Here is an 18,262-nt window from a genome sequence, read left to right on the forward strand (position 1 = left end):
GGTGCAGACACCCCAGAGCTGTGCCGAGGCTGCCACTCTGCAGGTGTCTCTTATCCACCCTCCAGCCCCAGAGGAGGGAGGGGGCCCTGCATGCAAATGTGCTGCTCCTCCCCCGCCCACCAAGCCCGCCCTGAGCCTGTGTGCAGCCCCAGTGACAGGGTGTCATTACTGGGAGGGGCCCTGGGCTGGGCCTGTCTCCCCAGGGGCCCAGAGAGGACCCACCTGCTGGCACCAATGAGCTCTGAGCAGAGACCAAGGTTAAGTGTCTGGTTTCCCAGCTGAGCCCCACACAGCCCTCAGTGACAGGCCCACAGCGCCCCCTGCTGCCCAGGACCAGATGAAGTGTGTCTGGGACCAGATGCCAGGGGGTCCTAACAAAGGTGTCTGTCCTCACCAGGGACTTGACAACTGCCCACTCCCTGCACAAGGACAGAGCGAGTCCCCTCCTCATTGCAGCTCCTACCTTGTCTCGGCCTTTAACTGTCCTATTTCAGCCTTCTCAGTGGGAACAGGACACACAACTCTGCCTGTATTAAAAGGGGAGCGGGGTCTCCTATACAAACTGTGCGTGAAACAAAATGTGCATTTGCAGAGAACAGGGACAGTTCAGCCATGAAACCACTTCCCAGGCTGCTCATGCAGCAGGTTTCTCCCTCCCCACGTGATTCCTCAGGAGGTCACACACAGGGACAGAGTGGGAGTGTCTGGAGGGTAAGTGAGCAGGCTTGGTGACTCACTGGATTCCCTGGGGAATGAGCACAGACCCCGGGAGGAGAAGGGGAAGGTCCTTGAGTGATGAGAAAAGGGAACCAGCTCACTGGGGGCTTCTTCTGAAGTGCAGGATGAGAGAAGTTCAAGAGAAATAGACAATGTGAGTAAAAATGCAGAAGAAAAATTATTTTAAAATTCCAGGGCTTTTCTCATACAAATACTTCAGTAATTAGCTGAGGAGCTCACAGGACAGAAGGGAATTGGAACGAAGGAAACAGACCCGAGGGTTGAGAGTGGAAGTTGTGAATCAGAGACGGGAAGGGGAGGGTGAGGACGGTCCACACTGTAGAAGCGACTGGAGGAGAAGCCAGTGGGGACATTGGGCAGGAGCTGGGGGGGTCAGGTCGAGGGAGGTTTGGGGTGTGTTGCTCCTGAGTCACCAGAGACTGAGAACAGAACCCTGGAACCCGAATCCCACACGTGTTAGGACAGGGGACCCCTTCAAAGGCTGCTCTCTGAAACCTCTTTGTGCCTGGGCAGAGAGTGAGGAGGGAGAGGAGTCCAGGCCATGGTGTGGCCTTGCCAAAAATCCTCTAGAGTCACAGGTGTTTCTGGTCTCTGGGCTGGTTCCTGTGTCTCCTCCTCAGCTCCCTGGGAGAAGGATGTGTTTGCGTCATGCTTCATGCAAATATGAGCCCTTCACCACCACCAGCATGGGATTCTGTGTCCTTGGCCCAGGGGGCAACTCTCTTGTCAGGGACAGTTGGGCCGATGTCAGCTCCGAGTTTGCCCCTTGGGAGGAAGCAACTGCTGTCACCTCTAACTCAGGCCAGGGAGCACAGGCCCAGGGACCCTGAAATTTGAACCATTTGTGTGTGTTTCAGGCCTGGCTCAGCTCTGGGAAGATCCACAGCGCCCCCTGCTGGGCTGTGATAACTATGGCTTCTACTTTCTCTAATTGTTTTAAATGTCTTGTCAAATGCCGGAATTTCAGTGTCATTCTCACTTGTTCTTGAATCTGTCCAAAGAGACTTTTTAAAAATTCAACGTAAAATTTTTTGCCTTATAATATATGTTTAGTTTGTTTTTATGACTTGCAATTTTTTCTCAAATTTTCTCCATTCTCATTTATTTCAAGAATATCAGAAATAGCTGATCATAGGAATTGTACGGTTGCTGACTTAAGTACATGAGCGATATAATTTCATCACCTAGATCTTCTTAGTGTCTGTGTCTGTAGATTGTCTTTTCCTCACTCAAGTTTTAATTTTCCTAGTTCTTGATATGACAAGTGATTTTTTTCATTGTATTGAAAACATTTTGGATATCATGTTATGAGACTCTCTAGAGGTTTTGTCAACACATCTGAAATAGCACCTACTTTTGGTTTACTGGTTTTCTCTGTTAATTTTCCTTTGGTCATTCTAAGGAGAAATGGGACACATTCCCCTTTATAAGCATTTAGTTTCAGATTTTGGCATCAGTCAAACGATATTGGAAATGGGTCCCCTGCAGTCTGCTTTCCACCTGCTGAAATGGTCCTGGAGCCTCATGTCTCTCTCATCCTGTATCATAATCTTTCTCTTTGAAGTTGGCCAAATAAGTCTCAGTGATTCTTATGACTTGAGGAAGGGGAAATTCACTTTTGATCTGAAGCGATGTTTTTCACCAAATCAGCTCCCTACACCCTTAGGGCCCTGCATCCTGCATTTCTTCTCTGGAAACTTCAGGGCTGAAGGATGAGCTATGTGAGGTCTGAACATCCTGCCCTAAAGATCTAATTTTCCCCAAACCTAACTCCAGCCCTGCGAACATTTTCTTGCCTGCACAGGTGAAATGACACCACGTCTTCTTTGTGGGTGATTAGAGGGTCCTCCTCCCTCCAGCAGTGAGACGCCTGGGAAATCTCAGAGCCCGTGGCTGGAAGTGTGAAGGGACAGGAGTTTGCCACTGGCATTATATTAATACTATAAACTGCGTTCAGTGGCAAAGTTGGGGGGACCAGGGAAGCGGGTGTGACACACAGAGTGGCGCTGCCAGGCTGGGCTGCCGACCCTCCTTCGCTCTAAGTAACTGCCCATAATCAGCGGGAGCTTCAGTGGAACTGCCCGTTCAGAGGAGAAACAGCATCATCATCAAAGTAAGAGATTCATCCAAACTACACATAGAGCAAAATAGACATCATGTGTCTCATGATCAGAATTTTATTTTTAAATGTAATGTTTTTGAATGGTTTGGGGTGAACATCATGGAACATTTAAACATGCTTCGTTTTTAAACAGCCCTACGGAGCAGAAGGAACAGGGACACACGTGTATCTTTATTTTAACGGACTCTATTTTTATCTCATTCATCCATAAATTTCCATTTAGTACAATTACTGATATTGTGTCTGTGCCTACCTTTCTCTAACTTTATATGGGCTTTGTTGCTTAATTCTTCCTTTCTCCCTTTTTTATTTTTCATGAATCAAGCATTTCCACTACATTATTTTATACTTCGTAACGATTTACTTTTAAATTCTACTATTTCAGTAGTGACCCTATGTATTGCCAATTGCAACCTTGTCTTCTTACAACTGACATTAAGGTAAGATTTTTGACTATTTCCCTACACACAGAATCTTACAAAAGTTGACAGAAAGGTTGTCCATTTTGTTAATTAATATTGCTAGATGTTGTACATGTCCACATGTATCAATTATAAAATCTATTTAAACTATGGCTGTTGCTGGCAGTGGTGGTGTTTCCAGCATCACTAGAACTGTGGACATTCAACACGTTTCCTTCTCCCGGTGCTGTGTCCCTGCAGGACTTTCAGGTGAGCCCCTGGCAGGGCTCTATCACATCAGCACCAAGAAATTGTGGAAATTCCCATCTGGCTTCCAGAAGTTTCTGCTCATCTCTTTTTCCCCTGCCACATGTGGGATGGAATTCAGCGTCTGTTTCCACAAGGACCTAGCGGTGATTTAAAACCCTCAATGTCCAATTTGTTTTTATACCTTAAGGAAATTGAATTACATGCAAATGTCTATTAATATCCTTTGGCACAATCAAGTGTCGCTGCTTTGTGTATTCTAAAGTCTGCACCTCTTCCTGCCTGATGTTTTGGGGTGTCCCAGTCATCTAGTCTAGGGAATGTTCCTGCCCCATTTGAGGACAATCACAGGAATCTGCAGACTTCGCGAAGCTGCCTTAGGTGAAGCCAAGAGCAGTGACATGTGTGTTTCCTCTTTGACTTGTCAAAGCTCAACGTCTTTTTCCTGGACCATATGGTGACCACGCTGACTCTGAAACACACACCTGTCCTGAGACATGGACACAGACACACAGCAAGGACACATGACTGGACATCTGGGATGACCAAGGGCATTTTGCACCTGAGCTGCCAGCCTATGTGGCAATGACGTCACTGGGATGTCTTATCCTAACAGCTTAGTATTAAGATCGGCTGGATAGAAGGTTCCAGATCCAGGGAAGGGCCTCAGAACCTTGGTCCTGGAGGGAGAAATGACTCCAGGAATGTCCCTGAACATGGTGTTGGTCATAGGATGACAAAGTGTGTCTCTGGACCAGGATGGGGAACAGACGGGAGACTTGTGCCCCATTGCCCTGTGGGGCAGGTGCCCTGGGTTAGCACTGGGCTCCTCCCCCCTCCTGAGCAGTAATCATCGCCCTCATCCTCAGACAGGGCCCAGCGTACTGCAGGGGCCCCGGTGGCCAGGACTGAATCAAGGGATATGATCGGGACCCTGCAAGTTGGGAACCACCAGGTATCACCATTTGTGGCTTCTCCTGGGAGCCGGTGGTGCCCGGCCGCACTGCCCATCCCACTGTGTGCTGGTGCCAGGGCAGGAGGAGGTGATGTTACTCCCAGATGATGGGCAGCTGAGTGAGCACAGACCGAGTGCAGGACCCTGGAGGGCACAGGGTTCACATCACTGCTGCCACAGAGCCTGGCACAGGGAGGGCAAAGCCATCGCTGTGTGCTGAAGAGTGACTTGTGTTTGTCGTGCAACAGTCACTTTCTTGAGTTCATCCCTGAAATGAAAGCAAGACCTACTGGGGTAGGATGACCGGGAGCCAAAAGGAAGAACTGAGGATCCAAGAGTATGTGCTTGTTTCAGAGGGTCTAGAGTTCTGATGCGACATCCCCAGTGCAAACGTGACAGACATGACCGTTCTACCCAGCACTGTTATGTCTTCCAGAGCAGTAGATGGTTTTCTGTCCTGGTGGCCTGGACCCTGCAGGAGGCTGGACCAGCAGAGCGAAGTGCAGAGACCTGTGAGCACAGGGCAGGGTCCTCCTAAGGGTGGGCAGAGCTGGGGAGGGAAACCAGCAGAGGCCCGTGAGCCTGGGCCTGCATAAGCTTTCAGAACAGAGAGGAAGAGGGGACCCAGGGCACGACGGGGACAGCTCATAGCCTTGCTCTTTGGGATCCAAAGTGAAGACAGAACTTCCTTCAATCTCGTTCCCTGCCCCATTCACAGAACAATGTCAGAGGCACTTTGTCCAAATTGTCATCCTTCTCTTTGTGTTTCTGGCCTTTCCTGGGTCCTGTTCTGTGGAATATTCTATGGCAATTGTTGGAGGACGGGGAAGCCTGTGCCCTGAGTTCTACAAAATCCCTGAGGAGTCTGAGTCTCAAGATTCTCCCATATGCATCGCACCCCACTCTGTACCCCCCCCAGGACGAGGACAGCAGCACCAATGTGGGCAGGGACCTACCCACCCATTCTGGGACAGGCCATGGCAGCTATTAGAGGGGGTGTGTTTTGTGAGAAAGGTCTTTGTATTGCCTGGCAAAAGATTATGGATGGAGGTTCCATTTCTAACTTTCAAAATACAATCAAGAATCTTGAAATTATGAGGGTGTCATCTTCTCTAAAGAGACATTATGTGGATTCCCTTCAAACAGGTTGCATGTCATGCTTCATTGGGGTGAGGGGACAATCTGAACCACATCCCCTCAGGTCCACACTGCAGGTGACAGCACAGTCTCAGCACAGCAGAGCCCAGACCCGGCCTGCTGTGCCCACACTCTGCCCATCAGCCTCAGAGCAGCGAGTCCTGCACCTGGTCTGGGCCTCTGCCCCGACCACCTTGTCTGGTTCCCCTAACTTCATGCCAGCTGCCTACACCTCCCCTTCCTCACATACCAGCAGGTCACGTGCACCCACAACAGCATCTCCCAGGACTACAATTCCACCTACATCTTTCCTTAGACTTTCTGCCCTGAGCTAGACATGATCCAAATGAACTTCCTTTGGTCTCCTCTAAAGTCTTCACTGACAGAATTTTTATCATAAATAAGGAATTTCTGTTGCAAAACATGGACACAGTGAGAAGAAATGAACAGTGGATTAGTGTAGAAGTTGAACTGAAGAGCAGGATATGACATTGTCGGATCTGCTTGCCCAAGAAAAATCAAGTGGTGGTTGGAGATCTGGCAACAGAAGTCACCCATTGAACTAGGCTTTGTCAGAGCCACCAGCAAGGGGTGACTGCACCAGACCAGAAGAGTGCAGAGGGGAGGCTTTTGTCCCACTTTCTCATGTGACTGTAGCACTGTGTAAGTCTTAGAGCTGCCATGCCACGTAAGACAGCAATAGTCAGCCTCGTCCTCAGGCTGCAGCCCAGAGATGTGCAGAATCCCTGCATTGGCTGAGGCATCTTTGGAGCCAGAGAAGCGGCTGGGGACCCCGGAGCCCTGGTGCTTATCTGAGTCTGAGTAGTAGTACAGGAGGTACTGGGGAGGGCTCCCTGGCTTCTGCTGGTGCCAGTGTATCCAGAAGTCACCAACACTGAAGCCACTGCTCAGGGTCCAGGTGAGTCTGGCCGATGCTCCAGGAGATGCAGAGAGGGAGGGCGGCTGGGTCAGCACAGGCTGGGACAGGGAACCTGCAAACACAGACGTTCATGGGTGCTGGGGCACCTGCCAGCATGAAGCTGCAGGGAGATCTGAGCCAAGGGGACCGGTCAAGCTTGGGGGCTGACCCTGGATGTGTGAGTCCTGTTCCTACCTGAGAAGTGGCAGAGGACCAGGAGAAGGAGAGGGGCCCAGGCCATGGTGGACACAGTCCTCCTGAGTTTCAGCGCTGGAGTGGCTGCCCCAGGCTTCTCTCATCCCTCCACTGGCCTCACAGAGGAGGGGTTATGGATGCAAATGTGTTGCCCTCACTGACCGTCCCCACCCTTCTTCATGCATTTGTTCAGGCTCTGAGGGCTGACAGAATGGCAAGGCTAGAGGCAAGACCTAAAAGGAGGCCGGTGCTGGGGCCACACCCAGGGGGTGAGCTGCTGAGTCCTCGTCAGTGAGTGGAGGCCCCATTGCTCCACCGTGTGGAGTTTGGTGGGTGGGCAGCTGTGGGTGCCCCCTGTGCAGACCCTGGGATCACCCTCAGCTCACTGTGCGGACTGCAGTCTCTCAGTGGGAATCCTGTGAGTGGAGTCACCTGAGAGCCTGGCCACTGTCAGTCCGCAGCGTTCATGGGCCACACCCCGGTGCATCCCGAGTAACCGATGGTGACAAATAACCTTGCAGGGAGGACACCTGGACTACTAGGAGACGCCGTGTGGGAGAGATGACGACCTGCAGTGTGAGGAGGCTGCAGGGAGGGGAGGATGCAGAGGGCTCTGGGGACAAAGGCCTGAGCAGCTCCTTCCGTGGGGACCAGGGAAGGAGGAGACTGTGCCCTGGGTGTGAGTGGAGAGTGGGGCCCTGCTGTAAGGCCAGTCCTTACCCAGCATTCCTAGAAACGGTTCAGGAATCACAGGAAATTAGCAATGTGGGCAAACACTCAGACATGAGAGAGCACAGCATGTTGAGGGAACGGCAATCCCACAGGTCACTGTGCCCTGTGCTGGCTGCTGGGGCGCCCACACCCTCTGCTCCCAGGTGCAGCCCCCAGAGATCTTTCCCCCTCCCCATGACTTCTCCATCTTGTGAGTTCCCAGGGACTCAAAGGTGGGTTGGGTCCCTTAGGGTCCCTGGGAAGGAGCCCCTGTCCAGAAGGAAACAGAAGAAACTGCCTCCCCTCCCCAGCAGGCCTAGGGCACCCTGGCAGTTCCTGATGAAGGAGGCCCAGGCATTTGGTCAGGAGGAAGAGGAATCCCAGGATCAGGAGGAATAATTCACAGTCATAAGACACAGGGGAATGGGGACAGCTCTCAGGAGGGTGGGTACAGAGGGTGACTGAACCCAGAGCCCTTGGGGCTATGTGGACAATGCCACCTTTACCCAAATGCCAAATGCCAGGGCTGCCAAAGGTCAGGGGCTGCTGCCCATCTCTGCGAGAGAAGGATTTTCTCCCATGGAGACTCTTGCAGCTTTACTCACGATAATTATCTGCTTTGTCTTTCTTTTTATTTTGAAAAGAGTATGCGATGAAACAATGGCAGATAAGAACAATTAACATTTGAGAAATACCATGTGAAAACAGGCAAGACCATGTTTCCCATAAGCATGATATTGTAGGCTTTTCACGTTGTGTCCACATGCTGACGGTCCGTGCTCTGTAGGACACTTGTGTGTACGGGGACTGGGATCTACAGACGCTGCCGTGAGCTTCACGAGTCTGCACCACTTTTATCGTTGAGTGGCACCGTGGGATATGGGTGGACCCCTGACTGCTTTGCCGTCGGTCCACTGAGGGGCATGTCGGTCGTTCCCAGTTATGTACTATGGCAAACAGAGCTGCCACCAACAGGCAGGTACAAGCTTTGCAGGCATATACATTTGTCTCTCTCTAGCAAAATTTCCCAGAAATGCAATTAAATTAAAAGGTGATACAGTGAGTATGTGATATATATATGTGGGTGTGCATTCACTGACATATCTGTTCATGCCTTTGACCATTTCAATATATACATGCTATTAATATTTACCATAGTGACTTTACAGTCGTACACTTTCAGCAGCAATGCTTCATGGACCCATTTTCTCCTTATCCTCACTAGACTTCAATACTGTTTTTTCCGAGCTGTTCCAATCCATGTATACTGATATCTCATCTTAATTTTAATTTGCATTTCTCCAATGGTTAGTTTGGTTGAGCATCTTCTTATATGCTTATCTCTTGTATATTCTATTAATGAAATATCTGTTCATGTCTTTTAATTGTTTTCTAATTGGATTTCTTATTTTTTAATGTTGAGTTCTAAAAATTCATTGTATGTTCCATCTATGAGTCCTTTGTTACATAAGTGATTTGAAACTATTTTCTCCCGGCCTGCATATAATGTTTTCATTATCTTACCAGGGTGTTTCACAGACCAAAAGTTTTCTTTCTGATGACATCCATTTATTGATGTTTTAAAATCCTATGGATTGTGTTCTTGGTTTTTTGTATGAGAACGTTGAGACCTTTCCTAGATGCTGGGGATTTTCTCCTATGTTATTCTCTAGGTTAAGTTTTATATTTAAGTCTATGATACATTTTAAGTTAACTTTTGTTAAAGCTAAAAAAAATTGAAAATGTATTATACTTTTGAGTGAATGTAAATGATATTATAATTTCTGTTTCCTCTTGTTCACTGCCCATATACAAAAGTCTAAGTGATCTTGTATCCTGTGGCCTGGATGAGATTACTTATTAACATCAGTCTCAGTATTTTAAAAATATACACTCGTAGATTCCTATGTATTTGATATGTAGACCATCCCACCATCTGAAAATAGGGGCAGGTGCATTTTATTCTTTATAGTATGTTTGCTTTTTAATTATCTTGCATGACTGATGGTGCTGGCTGAACTTTCTGGCCCTGGTTGTACTGCAGTGCTCAGAGTGCACCTGCTCGCTTCCTTTCCTGCTTCCAGGGAAATGCTGTTGGTATTTCATCTTCATGTCTGATGTGAGCTGTAGGAGTAATGGAGGTTGATTATCATGTTGAGAATGTTCCTCTCCATTCCTGCATATCTGAAGAATAATTCTATCATGAATGGGCATTGACTTTTGTCAAGTTATTCTTCTGTAATGATTGATAAGGTCATCTGCTTGCTCTTCCTGAGCCTGAATGTATGGTGGATTGACTTGATTGATCTTTGCGTAGTGAAACATCCTTCCAATAAACTCCATCTGGCCATGATGTGCATTTTTGTTATCTGTTCCTAACGTATGTTTAGTAATCTTTTTTAAAAAAATCACATTTTGTGTTTCTGAGTGACATTTGATTTGTATTTTGTTGGTCGATTGGTTGGCTGGTTGGTTTTTCCACCAGGAGGGCTGTGGCACCAAAAACAGATTGTTTGATTAGGGAAGAATTATTATCTTAAAAACATTGTGGTTTTGATAATTGTGTTATTCAAATAACAAACTAAGAATAACTATTTATTTATTTAATTTTTATTGATTTCCTTTCCAATGTTTTGTAGTTTCCAGTGTACAAAACTTTTGGTTTTCTCACATTTATCTTTAATTTATCATGTTGATGCTATTATATACTAAATATTGATTTTCAAAATAATGTTTGGGAATTCATCGCTAGTATATAGAATAAATATTATTTCTGGATGTTGCTATTGTATCACAAAATCCAGACTGAAGCGTTTAAACCAGAAGCATCTGAGTCACTCCTAGACATGGAACAGGGTGTGGTCAAAATCAAACTCATTTTGTCTCTTCCAATGTCTCTAGTGAGAGTTTTTTTTAACCTCTAATCAAACAATTTTTTGCCTCAGAAAGCATGAACAGAACTGAATAAAGGTTTACAACATTTTAAGACGTACTGATTTGAAGAAAATTAAGTGTTGGTTGACGATGTGACAATAGAAGTCATCCTTTGAGCTAGATTTGGTCACAGCCACCAGCAGGGGTCACTGCACCAGGTAAGTACAGTGGAGTGAGGTTTTTGTCTCATTTCCTCACGGGGCTGGAGCACTGTGTAACTCTTAGAGCTGTCATCCCATATATAACAGTAATAGTCAGCCTCATCCTCAGGCTGCAGCCCAGAGATGTGCAGAATCCCTGCATTGGCCGAGGCATCTTTGGAGCCAGAGAAGCGGCTGGGGACCCCGGAGCCCTGGTGCTTAATTGAGTCTGTGTGGTAGTACAGCAGGTACCGGGGAGGGCTCCCTGGCTTCTGCTGGTTCCAGTATATCCAGTAACTACCAACACTGAAGCCACTGCTCACGGTGCAGGTGAGTCTGGCTGATGCTCCAGGAGATGCAGAGAGGGAGGGCGGCTGGGTCACCACAGGCTGGGACAGGGAACCTGCAAAGAGAGACACTCGTGGGTGCTGGGCCAGAATCCAGGGTGAAGTTCTTCATGGGTCTTGGACAAAGGGGCTGACACAGGATGGAAACTGAGACTCAGTTTACAAGGCCTGTCCCCACCTGTGCAGTGAGAGAGGAGCACGAGGAGGAGAGGAGCCCAGGCCATGGTGAACACAGCCCCTGGTCCCCACAGTGGGGCTGGGCTGCCCCAGGCCTCCTTTTGTGCCCACCCTCTGCAGAGGAGGGGCTGCTCATGCAAATGTGTTTCCACCCAGGGACCGCCCAGCCCCTCCCTGAGCCCTGGGCTGGAGCTCAGCTCTCCCTGCACACTGAGGAGGAGGGACCTTTGCTTTGCCCCTTGGGGGAGCCCTGGGAGGAAGCACCTGCTGAGACCACACAAAGGGCCCTGCTCAGGGGACTGTGCCAGGCCAGAGAGGACACAGCTTCTGAGTCCCCATCAGTGAGCACAGGGCCCAGCCCTGAGGCCCAGGCTCCTTGCAGTGACTGGTCCTCAGTGAGCAGCTGTGTAGGGACCACAGGGCAGTCCCCCAGCGCCCCCTGCTGGTCACAGGCACACACCTCCCCATGGCCCAGAGACCTGAGGGCCCAGCTGGTCTCTGCAGCTACCCAGTCACTGTCTCTGGTCACACAGCCATGGGCTGAGTCCCTGGTGGAGTGACCCCAACACACTGTGAGTGATCACTGGGGTTTCTCACTCCCAGAAGGAGCCCTGGACTATGAGGGGTGCAATCATGTGCATATATAACTTTTTTAGGTACCAGCGCTATATAATTTTCTAAATTCTAGAAAAACCTAAATATCCCTCATGTGCCATCATTGTAGGCGCTACAGATGCTGGAACATTGAGTTGATGTGAACGGCAGGGACAGGCTGTGCAGGGTAGTGGGATGGAAGGACAACGTTCCGGGAATTGGCTCAGTGATGTGGTTAACATTCAGCAACTCAGAAAAGATTTTAAAACTCACGAAATGAGGATACTGACTAGACATGATTTGTGAAAAATTAGTAGTTGGTTAGAAACAACATTTACTTGTTCATAGTCTAACATATTTCTTAAGTTTTTGAAGTGAGTTTTTTCTTCCTAAATTTGTACTTTTTTGATTATCTGTGTCTTATATTCCTGGTTAGTATTTCGTTTTAGAGAGAATATGTTTGTATTCCAAACATAATTTTCCTTATTTTTATTTTCTTACTCATATTTTTTATAGTTTACTAAGAAGGTCACTGTGACACTTTAATGTTTCTGCAGAAATGTTGATGCCTGGACACATGAATGGAAACACCATCGCTTCCTCTCTGTATCCCAGATGCAAATCTGCTTAACTGTGCAAATGGTCCCAGACTCCCAGACTCAGAGGCTCTTTTGGTAAATAACTATGTCCAGGATCCTCTGATTCCATCAAGCCTCTCTCCTCAAGGTACCCAGAGAGATCCTTCCATTCAGGTCTGGCAGGTCTCCCTGGGATTAAACTCCATCCTTCCCATCGATGTAGTCCACCTCTACCCTTACTTAAGTCTCATTTTATTCCGTCTAAAAGAATTTCCATTTTTTCATAGAACACTGTTTTGCATTCTCTGTCATGAGGGTGTCTGGATGCTGATGGCTCTTTGGCCACTGATGCTGGCACCGTGTGAGCACAGAGAGAAGTGACTGCAGTCACGTCCCCATCCAAGTCCCAGTTCGCAGTGGAACATCCACTGCTGAGGCCTCAGGGGACACTCACTGTATCTGTTGTGTGTCCCCCGTGGAGAGTGACAGAGTGGCATGCTCAGGAGCAGGCTCTAGAACAGGCCTGGAGCCCTGAAGCTGCAGAGCCGAGCATAGGCGGACTCTGCAAGATGCTTTATCTTCTGGGCCTGGGATGGAGGTTTCACGTCACTCTGCCCATCCACTGTCTGTGGGAGGAGCTCTGCTCTTGAACAAACATGTTCTGCTTCATGGAGGGGAGCAGGCTGAGTGTGGGACTCAACACGACCTCAGTCTCAAGGGCCTGAAGTCAGTGACTCATGAAGGGCCTGAGACCTTCATTGCTCCTGTGTGACTGGAAGCAGGATGGCGTTTGCATAGATCCCCAACACCACCAGCCACTAGGGAAATGCAGACAAGTCTAGAGAGATAGAACTCTGCCGACCCACTGGGGTGGCTATAAACAAAATGACAGGTAATGACAAATGTTGATGAGAATATGGAGAAATTAGAACTCTTATATGTTATTCATGGAAATGTAAAGTGGTGCAACCCCTTTGGAAAGCACTTAGATATTTCCTCAAAAACAGTAATTATATCACTATGAATGTCCACTCCTAACAAATCCAACAAAAATACATAATTCCACAGGGAAATCTGAAACTTGTATGCCAATGATTACAGCAGCGTTACTCATAAAATCAAAAGTCTTAAGCAAACTAAATGTCCAACAATTCATCAATGATTTAACAACCTGCAGTACATACATACAGTAGAGTACTTTTTGTCAATAAAAATGAATGAAGTATTGAATTATGTGTTGATATATTTGATGTATGAAAATTAACCTAATAAACATTTGCATGCATTAATATCCTATAGTATGCAGAAAACAAAAATTGGATTTACAAGCCAAAGTTATAGTAATACTAGTTATTACACTAATAATTGCTTATTTGTAGAGTGTTAAAAATATTCCTAATTCATGTTACAGTGATGGATGCACAATTCAATAAATACTAAAGAAAATTTGAAGTGTATATTTTAAATGGGAGCAATTTATGACATACATATTATAATATATCTTAATAAATATGTTTCAAAACACAATATGAGAGCGGGCAAGGTCACTGGCTTTGGAAGGTCCCTGACCATTTAAAGCAAGTCTGTGCTCTGAGAGTTGGATCTTCAGATGTGAATGTCCTGGGGTTGGCCACAGACAATCTTTCCCCTGGTGTTTGTCACAGGCAGTCATGACAGTGATCACAAGAAAGCAGGGGCAGGTTTTTGTCTCAGTTCCCCCTGTGTCTGCAGCACTGTGGAGCACCCAGGCTGCTGTCATAGGACTGGCAGTAATAATCAGCCTCGTCCTCAGCCTGGAGCCCCGTGATGGTCAGGGAGGCCGAGCTGCCAGACTTGGAGCCAGAGAATCGGGCAGGGACCCCCGAGGGTCTCTTGCTATTACCATAGATGAGGAGTTTGGGGGCCGTTCCTGGGAGCTGCTGGTATGAAGTACACATAACTACCTTTGATGTTGCTGCAGGAGATGGTGACCGTCTGCCCCGGGGCTCCAGACACCGAGGGCGGCTGAGTCAGCACAGACTGGGCCCAGGACCCTAGAAACGGGAGAGACACAGACAGGGTGATTCTGGGTCTGGAGACAAGAGGACACAGCAGGGCCCCAGGGTGTTCCCAGGGCCCGTCCCCTGCCCTAACTCAGGTCACCTGTGCAGTGAGCCAGGAGGGTGAGGAGGAGAGGGGCCCAGGCCATGGTGGAGACTGTCCCGAGTGCTGCCTTCTGTGCCCGCAGCTGAAGCAGCCTCCCCAGGTCTGTCCTTCCCCTCTTCATACCCTGAGAGGGGAGGCTCCCTCCATGCAAATGAGCCCCAGCTTTCTGCCCCCACCCTGGGCCCTGGTCAGGCCCCTGTGCCTGAGGGTGTCAGGGGTGGGCGGGAGCGGGGCTGTGTGGTCCCAGGGGGTGTAGTGTTCACAGCTGTGCCCTGAGCAGAGGGCACCAGGCAGGGCAGGTGGCTGGTCCCAGCTCTGATCACCCCCAGGCCCTGAGAAACAGGCCCTGAGTGCCCCCTGGTGTCCAGTCCCAGACACACAATCCTTTGACATTGTTACTGGGCCCCCAGAGCCAGTTCTGCCTCCTCAATGCTCTGTCCACAGTCCCTGCTTCAGGCCAGGCCAGGCGGCCACTCCTGTGGCCTCCCCATTCCCCCATTGCAGTCTTCACACCCTACTGGGCTCCTCAGTGTGACCCTGTCCCCACTTCCCCGGGCTGTCCCTTGGTCAGGACTGAGGTGGGATCTCTCTGCACAGTCCTCGTAGGTCAGGACCAAGTGGACAGCAGAGACTGGCCCCCATGGACTCACTTCCCCAGCCATGGGGGCTCCAGTTTTTTCCTCATATATGGTCCCTCCCCGGTGGCCAGAGCTGTCCTTCTTCCTTGATTCCACAGTGCTGAGGACAAAGAAGCTGTTGTCCCTAGGGTTGGGGAGGTGGTGGGGAGAAGCCCTCGGGGGTGTTCCTAGAATGTTATTCTGGGAAAATCTCTGTTTTGTGTCTAATCTCCACAGACTTGAAACAATAGTCACCTGGATGCTTGTCCAGGTGTCTCTCCCAGGAATTCTCCCTCCAAGCCCCCAAAGCGGGGAGCGGGGCCACGGCAGCTGCCTGTGCAGCATTTTGCTAAGACCAACAATGGCGACACGCTCAGTATTTGAAGACGGGAAGAGCTAAGGGTTTGAATTGCTTGGACCAGTGTGTGGTCCCAGGTGAGCCTGATGTGTTTTAGTTCCTAGATCAGCCAGTCCGAGCAGGATGTTTCGAGAATAAAGGTAAATGGTTCATGTTCAGTAATGAGTGCTCTGGGGATGGTTTAAAACTGAGAGAAATTGTTAATCTCTCATGTATGATGACATCTAGTGTGCAATATATTTAAAAACAATCAGCATAAAAAAATAAAGGAAAAAGATGCTCTGAGCTATAAAACTAAAACATGAAATAAACTCTATGGCTGTAAGATTTCCAGCATTGCAGGCCTTGCACTCTTAACAAATGTGTTTCTGGGAGGACTTGGGGTGTGGAGAGGAACAACAGGACTGCTCGTGGATGTTTATAGTGGGGAGCGTGTCACTAGCCAGTGGCAGTTCCCTAAAACGTTAAATGTGCTATTTAATACGGAAGAGTGAGATCTACTGGAACCATGTAAATGAAACCAGTCTGTGTATTTAACGAAATGTACAAGTACACCGCATTTTGGGTTTGCAACTCAAGTGTGTCATTATTTGAATTTTTTTTTCTTTTTCAGCTGTGAGTTTTTCAAACTGCATTTTATATTCAGTTTTTAAAATATTTACTGTGTTGAAAAATACCAGGAAAAATCAAGTTCTATGTTTTTACCAAGTGGAAACATCACTACTGTGCTCGCAGCCCCTGTCGTCTTGTCGTTGTGTCCTCTGCGATGGCGCAGCTCATGTTCACGGTGAATTTTGTTTCCCGGTTTCTCCCACTGAGTGGACAGGGATTCCCCCAGGCTGAGGTGTCTCACACAGGACAAGGCTGCCCAAGTCCCCTCCCAGCCCAGGGCTGCTCCCTCTGTGGCGCCCCCTGAGCTCTCAGGCTGAGGGCAGAGGGAGGAGCAGGGCCACAGCTGACCCCCTCCGCCCCCCGGTCCAGCCCACCCTGGCTCCAACACCTGTGGCCTCAGCACTTCCAGGGGAGCTGCTCTGGTTCACCAGGGCAAGGAGCTGCCTCACTGGCTGGGCCTGATCTGCTCAGGCTACTGGGGAGGAAGGCGGGGACAGGCCACATGTCACCAGGGTGAGGCATGGAGGGCGGGGAGATGGGAAGTGAGAGTGGAATCCACTTTAGGAGAGCCTGGGGGGAGATGGAAATGTCCAAAATCCACATGTCACACTCCATACATTTCCTATAGACAGGATCGTGATAATTTGTAATTTTTTGTCAGAGCAGAAGACAAATCCAAAGCTTAGAGATTCATGATCCTTTAGGACACTTCATGTCCAACAACAGTAAATAATAGCTTCAAATTTCCTGTCCTGTGGTTCCATATCTATCAGCTATATATAACTACATATATGCATACTTAAACTTATAGAATGCATATGTAAATTATTTACCTTCTGACTCGTCTACTCAACATATGAATTGAGTAATTATTCTGACATATGGTAATGCGATATTTGCATGAGAGGCATATATTTAACTTCTTAACAATTATGCTCTGACCCATTGGAGGTTATTCACTAATATGCTCAAGAAAATTCTTCCTTCCTGAACTGTGTACACTGTCGTGCCTGAGGAGTAAATTCTTTGAAATAAGGGATTTATTGTCTTGGATCCTGGAGTGATTGCTAAAATGTCCTAGAATTCTGCCTTGCTGACTCCATATTTCTATAGTGACTCCTCTCCCCTGTCACAATGGCTGTAGAGGAATGTTGGGGTCATTTGCTGATTGGTGGCAAATGAGCCATGGACAGGGGTGAGAACATGAGAGAGAGTTTAGAATTTTCGAAAAAGTGGATCTAGGCCTGAGAATATTACATGATGTTACTGGGTAGAGACAGTATATTCTAGAATCAGACTGTGAAGGAGATAAAAAGGTAGGGAGACCTGGAGTGATCCGTCACGGCCCTAATAGTGGCTTTTGTGTCCCAAAGGGGCAGAGCCACAGCTGACTCCAAGCCACACTGATGCTGACCCCAGATCCTTGTGACCAGGACCCCATGAAGTAGGGACTCTCAGCAGTGACACAGAGGTGACCTGGGCATCAGTAGTGTCAGGATGGGAGCAGAAGGAGGCCCCACCTGAAGGGTGTGGACAGAGGGAGAGGTGTCCGTGCTGGCCCCTGAGTCTGGTCCTCACCTGAGGGAGGCCAGGTGGAGGACAGGTGTGAGGTGACGGTAGGCAGTGACCACTAGTGTGGCTTCTTGAGCTTCTTTCCCTTCTGACTCCCTCTGGGCAGAGGAGGCCATCAGGAGGCTGTGTGTCTGCTCTCCAGCCCTCCTGAGGCCACCTGAAATTCAGACCGACGGCTCCTGGGTGGGAGTGGGTGTGTCTGGGTCTGGTATTGACCTGCTGAAGGAATAGCAGAAAGGTCAGGGAGCCTGAGCTGCAGCTTTCTGTGATGGGAACGGCCTGGTCTGTGTCCCTGCCCAGGTCCCAGCATCTATGGGACAACACCCAACATGGACTAAGGGTGAACGTGGAAGGCACAGTGATGCACATGGTGGGGACAGTTGGGCAAACCTGCTGTCCTCCTCCTCTCCTGCCAGGACCCCAGATCCCCAGCCATGAGGTCAGGATGTGACAGACACCAGCTGCACCTCCAAAGATGGCTATGTAGTCCCCAAACCAAGCAGACAGTCCCCCACGGTCACTGTCGTGGTATCAGGGAGATGGTGGAAGGATCTGGTCCTGGTGTCCTGAGGCCGGGATTCCTGGTCATAGGTCAGGGAGGGGAGGACTCACTCATTCTGGAGGGTTTGTGTCCAGAAGGGAAGCCTGGAATGGAGGGATATTTTGTCACCATGTGGGGATTCACCCTGGGGAGAACACAGGTCATGGAGAAGGGACATCTCAAATACATCTCAGATTGGGAA

General features: G+C 48.7%; 1 pseudogene; it reads right to left on the minus strand.

Annotated features, from left to right (window-relative positions):
* Positions 1–13,924: 13,924 nt before the first annotated feature.
* Positions 13,925–14,403, minus strand: LOC138401649 (immunoglobulin lambda variable 1-40-like; annotated as a pseudogene).
* Between the last annotated feature and the right edge of the window lie 3,859 nt (positions 14,404–18,262).

Source organism: Eulemur rufifrons, chromosome 21, assembly GCF_041146395.1.
Source record: "Eulemur rufifrons isolate Redbay chromosome 21, OSU_ERuf_1, whole genome shotgun sequence".
Classification (NCBI taxonomy): Eukaryota; Metazoa; Chordata; class Mammalia; order Primates; family Lemuridae; genus Eulemur; species Eulemur rufifrons.